Raw genomic sequence first — 15,082 nt, 5'->3', positions numbered from 1 at the left:
AACATCACATTTTTCTTAAATATACATGCATGTGTTTGTATTTATATAAAGTATACGCAGTACGAACTCATATGTAAACACAAACTTTTATTTTGGATCTGATTCATGACAATTATTCATTCAACAGTATTTATTTCTATCTATAAAAGGTGTATTTGACTCGACATCGATCAGATTTTTTAAACTGGCGAAAGATGTTTATGTTATGCTAAAACTAACTTACCTCTTGTTTTCCTCTTATTGCTTTCTATCTTACAGCAGGAGCAAGAGACGAGCTACACCATCCTGAGGTCAAAGGGCACAAACGTTACACTAAACGGGCTAAAACCCGACACGACCTACCTGTTACAGATCAGAGCGCGCACCGCGGCCGGATACGGCGGCAGCAGTCGCAAGTTTGAGTTCGAGACCAGTCCAGACTGTAAGCATCAGCGTACTTCCTTTCATTCTGTTCTCTATTTACAGTCACATTCCCTTGCAGTCGCAACCCATTCGCAGCTGTGTAGCCCAATGAACAATACAGACAAAGGCTCACAATTCCCTGCTTTCTGATCCGATACACTGTCGCACAAGTCATTCACACAGTATAAACCACTTGGTTAAAACGATCGTGTGCGCATCTTTTGTCCCACGCTGGCAGCTGTTGTCTGCAGCGCGTTAAGCACTTAGATCGAGTATTTCGTAAACCCTGTATTGTGTCGCAGCATTGCTGAAGGCCTTTTATCTAATGAAACATTTATAGGAAATCAATGCACACTCATGTAATGAAAAGATACATGCGAGTGGCTCTCCGCTGGTTTCTGAGCACGATCGGTGATCCATAGGCGCCTCTGAGTGTATATCTGGTGTGAAATGTACACCAAGGCGCATAATTTATGCATAAAATGGAGTTATGTTTCAGATATTCTATAATGAAAGAAAATGTGTTATGGATATATGTAGGATAGCGTAAGAACTGTGTATTAATCTGTGGGAAATAATGGTAATCTACGTTATTGTTAAAGGTTTATTTCTCAACATTGATTTTTTCTTGTATTAATTCATCTAATGGCTTGATTATTGAGTACTGGGATGAAAAGCTACAGATCCAAGAAAGAACAAATCTCATCAGTATAATCTGCTGTATTAATTTACAGCGGCGCCCAGTCTCCTGCTGCTTCCATTTCTTCACAGAATATGTTTTCTTTGCCATCACTCAATATGTGTCAACGCCATCTGATAGAAAAAGGACCCTGCGCTGTCATGTCGCATATTCACGTTAAATATTTAAAAACTAGCATTCAGCTTTGATTAAGAATGGATTGAGAATTCAAGATTGTTTCAAACTTACTGTCAGCTCCATCTACTGAAGAAAAACAGACGTGTTGATGGAGTGACAAAGTGAACTTTTCACATCACACGTGTATTTAAAAGCAGCTGCGATTTTATTTTTCTGGCTTTTTGACTACAAATGGCAAATGCTTTGAATGTGGGATATTATCCAAAAATTACAAATGCTGTTTTTGAGTTGACGCATTGTTGTGACAGAAAATATGCGTACAATTACTTATAATTTACACTTAAATTCACATCAGTCTTTGTGACCTTATCAAACTCTTAGTGGGTGAATATAAAACGACTAAAAGACATCAGGACTCTTGTTAAAAAGAACTGCACTTTAAATTAAATGCTGAAGTGACTGGAGTGCTTTTTTGTGCATATTTATATGTAATTTCCTAATTACTAGTTACTGCAAATGCTTATGTTTGTACCTAAAGGGTCCATTTTGGTACCTTAGTACTGTCTTACTTATTATTATTGCTACATATTAGTGCTTAAAGTGTACATATTTAAACCTAATAGTTACAAAAGTGTACTTTATCTGCAATACACACACACATATACACTAGGGCTGCACCATTACGACGATGATTCCCTTGAAAATGCAATTGCATTTATTAAGTAAGAATTGGACGACTTACACTGAAAGATGTTTATACCATCGTTGGAAGCAACCGCATGCCATATTTTTACATTAACATAAGTTCAATTCCTTTACTTTTAGAAAACTGTACATTTGCGTTAATTAACCTTCAACAGCTACATATCTGTCCAATGTGTTTTTAACACGTCTCTTATTCTGTCTCTCTCTACAGCCTTTTCCATCTCCAGTGAGAACAGTCAGGTGGTGCTGATCGCTGTCTCCTCCGCGGTGGCCATCATCCTCCTCACTGTAGTGCTCTACATTGTGATAAGCAGGTCTGTCTGTCAGTCACACACACAGAGGTTTAAGTGTGCCCATCTTGAAGCTGTCACTTCGCTGTCTCAAGTTCCTCCCCAGGACCCTTGATCTCCCACCCTTCAGATATGAAGTATGAAAACGTGTGCCCTTCATGTCTGCCGCCTATATATAGTCGTAGACGATTCCCTTTGGCAGAAGCTGTGTTATTTTTCCTGCCGAATGTAACGGGCACCGGAGTGTCGTGTCATGCAGAGGGGCTGATTTTGGCAGACGGCACCATCGAAAGAGTGCATGAATCTATGGCTTATTATAAGACCCCAGAAAGCTGTCATGCCTCATAGAGAAGCAAAACAGTCGAGTTGTTCCTGGCTCTGAGTTTTGTCTGTTCAGGTTTTAGTCACTTTGTACATCGTTTAGAGAAGAAAAAAAAAGTTCCAATTAAAGCCGTTAAGAATAATTAACGCTTTTCGTCACTTTATTTGACAGGCTCTGTAGATATAGCAAGTCCAAACATCCAGATGAGAAGAGGCTGCCCTTTGGCAACGGCCACTGTGAGTATATGAATACCTCAATAATTCTTCAGTCTTGCGAGTGTTCAGGTTCTTTCCAGGAGTTTCATTCTCATTCCTCACAAGTAGTAAGAATCAAAACAAAGTTTTGCTCTAGTATTTATTTTTTAATGTCATACAGCCCCACAAGAACCCGGGAACGGCGGAGGTTTTTATAATATCCCTTTGCTCCAGAGTTACAGCAAGCCAATTGTCCGTATGCTGCCATTTTTCACACTGGCAGAGGTATCAGGAAGGAAATTTAATGGAGGCCCACACAATTTTTCTTAGATTAACCTGCATGAGGTGCCCTGTAGGACTATAGCTTAGCTAACTGATTAGGTCATCCATAATAGACCTATCCATCTTCAAACCCAGCAAATTGCATTTCTTGACACCCTTAGCTTCCTATCGTTAAGATTCAAATCAACAACCTCAACGATGGAATATGTTTTTTTTTTTCCACTGGACCTCCCAAGCACAGCAAATGCTGCTCACAAGCATCAGTATTTTTACAGTGCAAGGCTTTTTTTGTGAGATAGCACCCTATTAATAGTCCTCACACATTCTAATTACAGTTTTTTTTCTAATATGTCACCCCAGAATACATGATACGTGCAGACATACATAGGAATTACACAATAGAGGGTGAAATGCAACACGAAAAAATTTATTTGCAATTTAAGTAATGAAATAAAATATAAAAAACATCCATAATTGCTTTAATTAATGTACAAATGATAAATTATAGTAAATTATGTCACGATTCCTTTTCATGTTGATTGTGCGATCACAATTTAGCTTTGTTCTGTCAAATTTTGTTAAAAAAAATCAATAATCAGCCTGATTGACATCCGGTAGAAAAAGAAATTTTAGACACTACTGCGTGGGAAGAGATTCATAACTTAAAAACCAAGCCAAAAATCTCCCTTTAAATGAACAGAATGCTCAACATCAATGATCTTCTCTTCTGAATCAATTCAAATACTAAACTCTACTTGATTAGTTGTTTGTTTTTGGCACCTAGTCAACCATACAGAGCGAAACAGTTGGGTTCGAGAAATAAAAATGCCTTTCATATTCTCCATAGGGAAGTTGATTTTTAATGATAAACGTAATTTTTTAAGAAAGGTTGTTAATCGATACGCTTTTAATGAAGCCATCAGTTTGCATTATATCAGTTGTAGTTTTCCACCAGGGATTCCACTGTTAAACACATTACCCATGCTATAAAAAACACCAGAGATGCAATTACAAAAGAAATTACAGCATGCACCAAATGAGCACGCAAACTCTATCCCAAAATGAAAATGTTGTCATTGATCGTTTTTGCTCCATGTCATTCCAAACCCCAAAAAAGCTTTGATCGTCTATAAAACACAATTTAAGATATTTTAGATTAAACAGGAAGGCTTGTGACTATTGGTCTCAAGGCGCATACTGGGCGCACTTTTTAGCAAGCATTACATTTCACTACGTATTTACAGAGTTTAGATTTTTACACAATTACTTGAAGTATATCATGTTCCCTTTCAGTCGGTCACTCCGAGTCACGTCGGATGACCGACGAATTGGGATCTCGCCTCGAGAGACCAATCTACTTCGAGTGTATCTAAACAAGCCAATTGAAGATTGGCATGCGCTAATCGCATCCAGCTGCCGCTGATCACAGCGCGTGTATAAATAAGCAGCGGGTGCAGCGCATATTCAGCTTTTCGCCGAGCGGGCGGCGTGACTGTTCCGCTCCAAAGACGATCTACGAGTGTTGGAGTACGGCGTTTCAGCGGAGGTCGTTTTCCTGCGTCGAGTGGATTGCCACAATCAGGCTGCACTACCCCCCTGTTTGTGTGCAAAACGGCTATCCCCTGTTGCCGCAGCACTAAAGAGCATTCGCGGGTGCGTCTTTTTAAAGACGACGTTACGTCTGGCAAACTCGACGCGTCTTGGAAGACAGCGTGGGTCTTGCTTCAGACTACGATACACCCGTGTGTTTCTGGATGCGGTTGTTACCTGGTGTTAGGTGATGGTCACAATCGTTGCCTCGTGTGCCTGGGCTTAGCACGCTGAGGTGGCGGTTGTGGATGAATCATTTCTCGCGCGGGAGATGGTCATCTCGGAGTGATGGGCGGGCTCTGTCGCCTTGAAAAAGGAGGCGGAGCTTGTGTTTGCTCGACTTGGTTCTCATTCTGGCTGCAGACAGGTGGGCTCCATTTCGTTGTGACACAAAGCTTAAACTCTGCAACCAGTGGAGCTGCAAAGGGGCAGTCTGGACCCTCACGTGGGGTATCAGCTGTACCCTCTTGGGCTCCCCCTGATGATCAGAAGTCAATCGCTGCATCGGAAGGTGAGCCAGACATTTCTGGAAGTGAAGATCCGGTTGCTCTGCGTCTACCAGGCGTTGAATGTACTGGATACAGATCTAGAAATGGTGGCTATGCTTGCCCAGGCCGTCGAGGTGATCGGGATCAAGTGGAAACCTCCACTGCTTCCCGGGCCCTCGAGGCTGGACGATTGGTATTTAAGGGTGGCTTGCGCTGGTTCTCAGGGCCCCACCCTGGTACCTTTCTTCCCGGAAGTGCATGAGGAGCTTACTGGGATGTGGAAAGCACCTTTCACTGCCAGAAACTGCCCCAGTGGCTCCTCCTCCTTCACCACCCTTGACAGTGGCACAGCCAGGAGTTCTGGTGATCGCCCCAGTGGAGCGGTCAGTTGGGATGCAGCTGTGTCCCAATGCCGTTTCCGCTTAGTGCGGTGATCCTGTGCTCCCCTCCGGGCCTGCAGGTACTGGCGTCGCTCTGAACGGCAGTGCCTTGTGCGGCCTGTGGACAAGCTGCGTCTGCAGTACACGCTTTGGCGTTGTTGCAGGTTCATCAGGCCAAGGCACTGAAGGATCTGCACAGGGGTGGTCATGACCTGGAAGTTCTGAAAGAACTCTGTATCGTGATGGACCTCGCGCCACGGCGCGACGAAGGTCACAACGCGGTCTCTGGGTTGTGCGATGGCCACTACGGTGGTCCAGAAACGCCATCTGTGGCTGTGTCTGGTCGACATGCGCGAGGTAGACAAGACACGTTCCTTGAATGCCCCATGTCCCAGACCGGCCACTTCGGCGACGCAGTGGAGAACTTTGCCCAGCAGTTCTCCGCTGCCCAGAAGCAGACTGAGGTAAGAAACATCCTGCCTCGGCGTGCAGCTGCTGCCTTCACCCAGCCGCCGACAGCCCACCTCAGCCAGCTCGTCGCCGAGGGTGCCCCTGCTGCCGCCACCGCTCCCGTGCAGTCAACGCAGCAGCCCCCATCTAGGCAGCACCGTGGAGCTGGCAGCAGGGCAGCCACCCAGCCTGTCCAGGCTCCTGCCAAACCTGGAGGAAGCGCAGGTGCAAGAGGCCCTCAGATCCGGGATGGAGGGAGCTGCTCTGCCGGGCAGAGAATGTTGCCGCTACCTAAAACCTCGACAAGGGCGGTTTCCTCTGTCTCTGGGTCCCCAGGGAGCGAGGAGTTGAGCGGGCCAGTTCCGCGCCACTCACGCTCTCCTTGGGCTAATATGCAGCAGTGGGAAGACTGGGAGGACGAACCAACAGCCTACCCGCCTCACTTCTGCGGGATGCAGGTAAGAGTTGCACACACTCAGACCCCGCTCGGACCGGCCACGAGACGCCCGAGCCGGGTCCCTGCACTCCCCTCGCTGCCCCATCGCCTGCACGCCGGTGGTTCCGCTCGAGCCGCTAGTTCGGTCTCTGGATGCCTGGTTGAATCTTCCCAGGCTATCCCGGTGGCTCCTGCGAACCCTTCGACTTCGGCTATATGATTCAGTTCATCCGGCGTCCCCCCCAAGTTCAGTGGGATTCGCTATATGTCAGTGAACAATGCGTGTGCCCCTGTCTTGTGGGCGGAGATTGCTGTCCTTCTAGTGAAGGCACGATAAAGCCGCTTCCTCCAGCCGATATGAGGTCGGGGCTTACAGCCCATACTTCATAGTGCCCAAGAAAGGCGGTGGGTTATGACCAATCTTGGATCTGTGAGTCCTGAATCGAGCACTCCCGTTCAGGATGTTGACACAGAAACGCCTATTCAGTGCGTCCGTCCCCAGGATTGGTTGCAGCGATCGACCTGAAGGACACGTGACTTTCATGTGTCGATTCTTCCATGCCACAGGCCATTCCTGAGGTTGGCGTTCAAGGTCGAGCATATCAGTACAAGTCCTACCCTTCGGCTCTCCCTGTCGCCACGCCGCCTTCATGCAAGTCGCGAAGCAGCCCTTGCTCCACTGAGAGAGTAAGGCGTTCGCATTCTCAACCAACTGGATGACTGGCTCAGTCCCGGGCTCAGTTGTGCGAACACAGGGATCTGGTGCTACAGCACCTCAGCCAGTTGGGGTTTCAGGTTAACCAGGAGAAGAGCAAACTCTGTCCAACGCAGAGGATCTCTTTTCTTGGGATGGAGCTGGATTCGATCGATCAGATGGCACACCTCACAGAGGAGCGTGCCAATTCGGTGTTGAACTGCTTCAATATGTTCAAGAGCAGGATGGCGGTCCCACTGAAATATTTTCAGAGGCTCCTGGGGCATATGGCAGCCGCGGCCACAGTGATGCCGCTGGGACTAATCCATATGAGACCGCTTCAACATTGGCTACACGATCGAGTCCCGAGGTGGGCGTGGCAAAGTGGCACTCACCGGGTTCAAATAACACCGCCTGCCGCCAAACCTTCACCCGTGTGGTCAGACCTCTCGTTCCTTCTCGGGCGGAGTGCCCCTGGAGAAGGTCTCCAGGTATGCTGTGGTTTCACGGATGCCTCCACCACCGGCTGAGGGGCCACGTGCAACGGGCATGCAGTGTCAGGGGTTTGACGGGCCTCAACTGCAATGGCACATCAACTGCCTAAAGTTGCTGGCAGTACATCTCGCCCTAGGCAGTCTCGAGAACTGCCTTGAGGCCAGCATGTACTAGTCTGCACAGACAACATACTGACCGCTGCGTACATCAACCAACAAGGTGGTCTACGCTCCCGTCGTATGTCGCAACTAGCCCACCACCTCCTCCTCCTATGGAGTCGGAAGTTCTGAGGTCGCTTCTCGCCATTCACATTCCAGGAGTGTGCAACCAGGCAGCCGACGAGCTGTCGCGAGCTGCACTACCCGGAGAATGGAGACTCCATCCCCGGGCGGTTCAGCTGATTGGGAACGCTTTCCGAGCCACTCAGGTAGACCTGTTTGCCTCTCCAGAGACTTCCCATTGCCCACTGGCACACAGCTGGCTGCGGGGCCTTTGCAAGTATGTATTTCCCCAGTGAGCCTTCTTGCACAGACACTGTGCAAGGTCAGGGAGGACTAGGAGCAGGTCTTGCTAGTAGCACCCTACTGGTGAAGACTTGGTTCCCAGAACTTGTGCTCCTCGCGACAGCCCTCCTTGGGCGATCCTCTGAGGAAGGATCTTCTGACTCAGAGATGGGGCACTTTTGGCACCCGCGTCCAGACCTCTGGAAACTCCATGTCTGGTCCCTGGATGGGATGCGGAGGCTCTAGGTGACCTACCTCAAGAGGTAGTCGACACCATTTCTTCGTCTCGTGGACGGCACTCTAGCCAGGCCTATGCCTTGAAGTAGAGCCTGTTCGTCGAGTGGTGTTCTTCTCAGGGTGAAGACCCCCTATCAGTTGTGCTTATCTTCTTGCAGCAAGGGTTGGAGCGAAGGCTGTCTCCCTCCACCCTTAAAGTCTACGTGGCTGCAATCGCTGCAAATCATGACCCCATAGATGGGAGGTCTGTGGGTAAGCATGGCCGGATTATCAGGTTCCTGAGGGAAGCCAGGAGGTTGAATCCTCCACGGCTCCCAACAGTACCCTCTTGGGACCTGTCTGTAGTGCTGACAGCACTGCAGTAGGCTCCGTTGAACCCTTGCCAGCAGTTGTGCTAAAGTTCTTTTATCTATGAAGACATTGCTCCTGCTCGCATTGGCCTCCATCAAGAGGGTAGGGGACCTGCAGGCTTTTTCGGTTGACGATTCGTGCCTACAGTTTGGGCTCATGGATTCCCAGGTACCACTGAGGCCACGGCCCGGCCACGTGCCCAAGGTTCCCACTACCCCTTCAGAGACCAGGTGGTGAACCTTCAAGCGCTGCCCTGGAGGAGGCAGACCCAGCCCTGACGTTGCTTGTCCCGTCCGAGCACTCCGATGCTACGTTGACCGGACACAAAGCTTCAGGACCTCAGTCCAGCTCTCGCTTGTCACAGAGGCCGGCAGAAGGGGAGTGCCGCCTCCAAGCAGAGGATGGCTCACTGGATAGTGGACGCCATTACCCTAGCGTACCAAGCACAGGGTATGCCCTGCCCCCTTCAGGTTGCGGGCACACTCAGCAAGTGTTGCATCGTCCTGGGCGGTGGCTCGTGGCACCTCGCTGACAGATTGTAGAGCTGCGGGCTGGGCGACCCCAACACGATTGCTAGATTCTATAGCCTACGTGTGGGACCGGTATCCTCCTGTGTTCTCACCTCAAACTGGTAGAAGCACTGAGAGGCCCGGTTTCGGTCGGCTTGTTAACCGCTCCAGAGCGTCCATACAGTAGACCCTGTCGAGCTCCTCCATTCCTCGGCAGCCAGATGTTGCGGAGCATCCGCGCCAGGCCCTCTCGATGAATCCGTGAGAACCGGTGAGGGCTGGGAGCCATGTAAAGTACCCCAAGAGGACTTTATGTGTGTATTTCCACGGCATAGCCTTAGAGCCCCGTGTTTCCCGGCAGACCTTCTGCCCGTCTAAGAGGGTTCAATCACCTCCAATTTTCCATATGCAAACTGAAATACTGTCCATATGCGTATTCGCTCCGAGACCTCCCTACGGGAAGGCTGGACTTCCGCACGCCCCTGTTCACTAGAACGTGGGGCTTTCCCAGTGTTCCAGTCTTACGAATGGGTAGTGTTACAAAAGTAGCTGGCTTCTTGTGGTTGAGCCCGGCCTTCGCCGATAGACTGAGGGGGCTTGTGGGCTCCCACAGGACACTGGAAGAGGCAGCGTCCATGGCGCTTTGGTAGGATCCCAATTGCCGGGTCATCCGACGTGACTCGGAGTGACCGACTGAAAGGGAACGTCTCGGTTACGTATGTAACCCTCGCTCCCTGAAGAAGGAACGGAGACGCCACGCCCCGCCGCCCGCGGTGCTGCACCTCTGCTGAAGGGGCCGGGTCACTAGCTCGGCTCCTCAGCGAAAACCTGAATATGCGCTGCACCCGCTGCTTATTTATACACGCGCTGTGATCAGCGGCAGCTGGATGCGATTAGCGCATGCCAATCTTCAATTGGCTTGTTTAGATACACTCGAAGTAGATTGGTCTCTCGAAGCGAGATCCCAATTCGTCGGTCATCCGACGTGACGTCTCCGTTCCCTTCTTCAGGGAACGAGGGTTACATACGTAACCGAGACGTTATGGCTTCAAAACAATATTATTATGTTGGGATATTTGAAAACTGATGCTTTTGAGCACATATCCAGCTTCATATCTATGTGTTTTCATAGACGGTACCTGAGAGATGAGGAGCAGTTCAAAACAGTTCAAATCCTCATAAAAGGAAATTGAAATGACATGGTTGCTTCAACAAATGCATTTTTATATAACACTATTTTGTAGGTTTAGGGTTGGGTTTGTTGCAGGACATATTTCCAGCATGATAGAGCATTACTGTTTAGCAATAGTCCATGGATATTTAATGCAATAAAACATTAATATCAACATATTAAAATGTGCCAGGGTTCACATATTGAATCTGTGTTATAGCACCACTCAGTGGACATTTCTCTTTGAAACTGTGAAACGTGCAGTAAGGAACGTAAAAAGGGTGTTGCACAAAAAGTGCACAGAGGTACATATTCTGCAAAATTCCCTGCTTCGCAAGCATTGGTGTTTCCTTCAAACTAGTTTATTTTGTTGTTTTTTCTCAGTGCGACTGCCTGGAATCAAGACCTACGTGGACCCGCACACTTACGAAGACCCGAGTCAAGCCGTGCATGAATTCGCCAAGGAACTGGAAGCGTCCTGTATCGCCATCGACAAAGTGGTTGGGGCAGGTATGCGGCAACATTCGCTCTCTCAGGTGCAATGAAACAAAGTTACCTGCCCGGGACCAAAATACACTTGTAACAAACATGGCAGGTGGTGTAAATGAGAATCATTTAGCACCTCAGCTGGAGGTGTGTGGCTTTGAGATGGGGAAATGGTCCCTCCCAGTGCTCATCCTCACTGCCTCAATGCCTTTAATAGACTGCCTGCTGCCGGAGCAGAGGAGCATGGGTAAGCAGAGCACACCTCCGGCTGGGATATTATATTTCACCCCCCACAGCTCTCTCTCTCTCCCCGCATCCCTGATGTCTTAAACAGCCAAGCACATATCAAGATAATGCCTTGTGATTCATGGCTCTGTAGACAATGCAGCAAATAAAGGAACCGCTCACTTTTGATGTACCACCGTAAGGTCGGCATACAAACATCAGAGCTCACGCACTGCAAATAAGCACATTCCCTGCTTCGGATGTCACTTCTTTTGTAAATCTGCATTTTACGGCTTTCTTATGCTTTGGCAAGCGATGCAAAAGTGCAAAAAGGGGGTTGTTTTTTATACAGCTTGGAAAATGATCTATTAGCACGGGTTCGGTAGACCTTCATTTGTCTGCATAGCTTATCAGAGCGATCACTGCTGAGGATTAGGCCAGGTTGATATTTAAGATGCTCAACATCATCTGAACGCTGGCCAAGTCCAGCATGGCGGCTGTTTAGACAGCTTGCAATTATTCCGGCTAACTTTTTCCAGACAGCAAGCCTGGATTTCACCCATCCCTCTAAACTTGCATGGGAAATAAAGTAATTGCACGTCGAATTACGCAAACAGGACACGGCCCTGGCTTGGATGTCTGGGTGGTGACATCATCTTTACCCAAATGTCCATCCAAGTCTCTGTCAGCATCGTCCGTTGTGGAGATCCGATCTCCTGCTGAGCCGTTTGATATGTGCTCTTACACCTGCGTGCAAGCCCTAGAAATCAGTTTGAAGGGTTACTCCATCCCAAAATGAAAATGTTGTCATTGATCACTTTCCTCCATTTCATTCCAAACCCGAAAAAGCTTTGGTCGTCTTTAGTACACAATTTAAGATATTTTAGATGAAAACCGGGAGGCTTGCGACTGTCCTATTGACTGCCAAATAATAAACACTGTCAAGTTCCAGAAAAGTATGAAAGAAATCATCTGAAAGCTCCATCTGTCTTCAGTTTTTCAACCATAATGTTATGAAGCGACGAGAATGCTTTTTGTATTCATTCAACAATTCACTCCTTCTTGTAGCTTTATAACATTACGGTTGATGGCAGATGGACTAATTTGACAACGTCTTTCATACTTTTCTGGACCTTGACAGTGTTTATTACTTGGCAGTCAATGGGACAGTTACAAGCCTTTTCCGAAAATTGTGTTCCGAAGACAAACAAAGCTTTTACTGGTTTGGAACGACATGGAGGAAGGAGATGAATGACAAAATTTTAATTTTGGGGTGGAGTAACCATTCACCATTATGTTGCGATTGACCTTTCATTAAGTTCCACCTCGAAATGTTACTGACCCATACTACCTGTCCATTTTTTATCATTTTATCAGACGAGCAGATGCTAATATACTGTCATTTTCAAATATGAGAAGCATTTGCCTCCAGTCTGAGTTGCAGTCTTTACAGTTTATAATCGCGTTACTGCATTATTTAATAATTGCAAAGAAAAATGGCAGAAGATGCATAACGATGCATGGCAAAATGCATAACAGTGTCAAATTTCATTCCATACCACACAAAGTATGACTTTTAATATATTTTTGCTACTTTATAAGCACATTTTACCAAAAATGTTCACATAAATCTAATTCCCTTCGGATTATGTTGTGTTTCTTAGACAAAGCTAGATGTAATTCTTAAATCCAACAACTCCTGCGAGGAGAGCTAATTAACATGGATACAGTTTCATTAAAACACTTTCTCTCATCAGGGGAGTTTGGAGAGGTGTGCAGCGGCCGACTGAAGCTGCCGTCTAAGAAGGAGATCTGCGTGGCCATCAAGACACTCAAAGCCGGATACACAGAGAAGCAAAGGCGGGACTTCCTCAGCGAAGCGAGCATCATGGGACAGTTCGACCACCCCAACATCATCAGGCTGGAGGGCGTGGTCACTCGCAGTAAGTTACACACCTGTTCACAATTTACTTCTGATACCATTTTATTATCCCACGTTAAAAGTAGAAAGATGAATGATGTGGGGTTTTTGCTGCATGTGTTTGAAAAGCATACGGTGAGTTGAGTCTGCTCACAAGATTCATTTATCATGTTTAGATTTGTTAGTTCAGAGCTCGTCCTTTTGGGAGTATCTCATATAAAGCATTAGCTGTTTCCAGTTACGGAATATTAGTGGATGTCATGAAGCACAAAAAGCCACTGTTTTATTGACCTCTTTCTTGTAAAGTTGGGCCAATGTCCAGCATGAGAGACAATTCACATAGGGCTGTAAATCACGTATGCTTGTAAATCTCCCTAGATAAGTCTCTATTATGTGGCATGATCAAAGCGAGATTCTTTAATCCGTTCCACAATTCTCCTCGAGGGCTTTGTGGGGCTGGGTTTTCTTAATGATATAGGCGAAAATGTAAAAAATGTTCACACTTTACCTTATCTGACTTTGAACAGACTGCTAGTATTAGGTGTATTTAATTTTGCCTTGAAAGCACAGCACACAGCACAGATGGACATGTTCAGTGTGTGCACATTACCAAGTGAACACAATCGAGTTGATATTTGAATGTTCAACCGCTCGCATCTGGCTTTTGATGATTTTTGTGTGCATGTCGTATTTTACAATGCATACAGTACCAGCCAACAATTTGGAATAATTATTCATTTTATTTTATTTTTATTTTATTTTTTAAGTAAAAATTAAAAAATATGATATTATTATAATTTATTATTATAATGCGTTTTCATTTGCAATGTATTCAGGGGGATACAATGCAATGGATGGAATACAATGTAATATTCAGCATCAAAACTTCATGTGTCATTCTAGTATGCTCATTCTAGTATGCTCAAAATCGATAAATAAATGCAACCTTGGTGAGCTTAGAAGACTTAATGCTTCAAAAACATTCAAGAAATTATTCCAAACTTGTGACTGGTAGTGTATTGTTCAAACACATACAGTATGTTTAAGTAAACAATAACATAGCATACTATTATACAATAAAAATGTAATAATAATAATAATATGTTGGGCTTTTGATTTTATGATTAAACATAACACTTGTGTGAATAGCTTTAAGGAAAAAAACAGTGTAAGCAGCTGAAAAAAAACTGTAACATCAAAATGTGCCATGAATACATTTTTTTATATTTTTGCAAATTGCGATAGTGCAGCTTTTAATTTTTTTTTTTTTTTTAATATTATAATTTTACCTACATTTTGTGATTCCTTGAGGCTTCAGTAGTGAAAAACTGTGTTGCTGGCCAAGTTTTGCTTCATTTTGCTTTAAGTAGAATTCGGAAAGGAATGTAACAGTTTCCTTTCATGTCCATAATTCCTCATAAAATGAGGATTACGTTGGCTGAGTAAATCTTACTCTGCTCACGCTCAGAGTTCAGAGTTCCTGACTGTAAAATAATGGGAAAACTTCATTGTGTGTGTGTGTGTGTGTGTGTGAGGTGTGTGTGTGTGTGTGTGTGTGTGTGTGTGTGTGTGTGTGTGTGTGTGTGTGTGTGTGTGTGTGTGTGTGTGTGTGTGTGTGTGTGTGTGTGTGTGTGTGTGTGTGTGTGTGTGTGTGTGTGTGTGTGTGTGTGTGTGTGTGTGTGTGTGTGTGTGTGTGTGTGTGTGTGTGTGTGTGTGTGTGTGTGTGTGTGTGTGTGTGTGTGTGTGTGTGTGTGGTGTGTGTGAGTTGTGTGCCGTGTGTGTGTGGTGTGTGGTTGGTGTGTGTGTGTGTGTGTGTGCCTCTGTGCGACATGATTTATTAACTCTGCCCTGTTAATTGGGGTGCAATAATCCAGAGACTTTCACACTCCCATTTAACCTCTGCTGCTTTTGGCCCTCTTTCACACCCCATTTAACCTACTGTTAGGCAAAATATTTGTGGAGCGGCGATTGCTGCTTCACAGAGATGAAGGGGCCAGGATACTGATTACGAGCAGGATTTCAGGATCAAAAGTTTGTGTGGTTTGAGGAGGAGGGATTTTTTTGCTATCAGAAACCATAAAACAACTCAACTGAAATCTAAAGGCCGGTCCATTACAGTCTGGGTAATGATTTA

The 15,082-nt window shown here is 46.1% G+C and overlaps 1 pseudogene; it reads left to right on the top strand.

Moving 5' to 3' along the window:
• The window catches only part of LOC122351450, a 64,844-nt pseudogene that overhangs the window by 27,437 nt on the left and 22,325 nt on the right, over positions 1-15,082 (top strand).

Source organism: Puntigrus tetrazona, chromosome 9 (genome assembly GCF_018831695.1).
Source record: "Puntigrus tetrazona isolate hp1 chromosome 9, ASM1883169v1, whole genome shotgun sequence".
NCBI classification, from domain to species: Eukaryota; Metazoa; Chordata; class Actinopteri; order Cypriniformes; family Cyprinidae; genus Puntigrus; species Puntigrus tetrazona.
The sequence above is the reverse complement of the archived record's forward strand: the minus strand, read 5'-3'. Positions and strand labels throughout refer to the sequence as shown.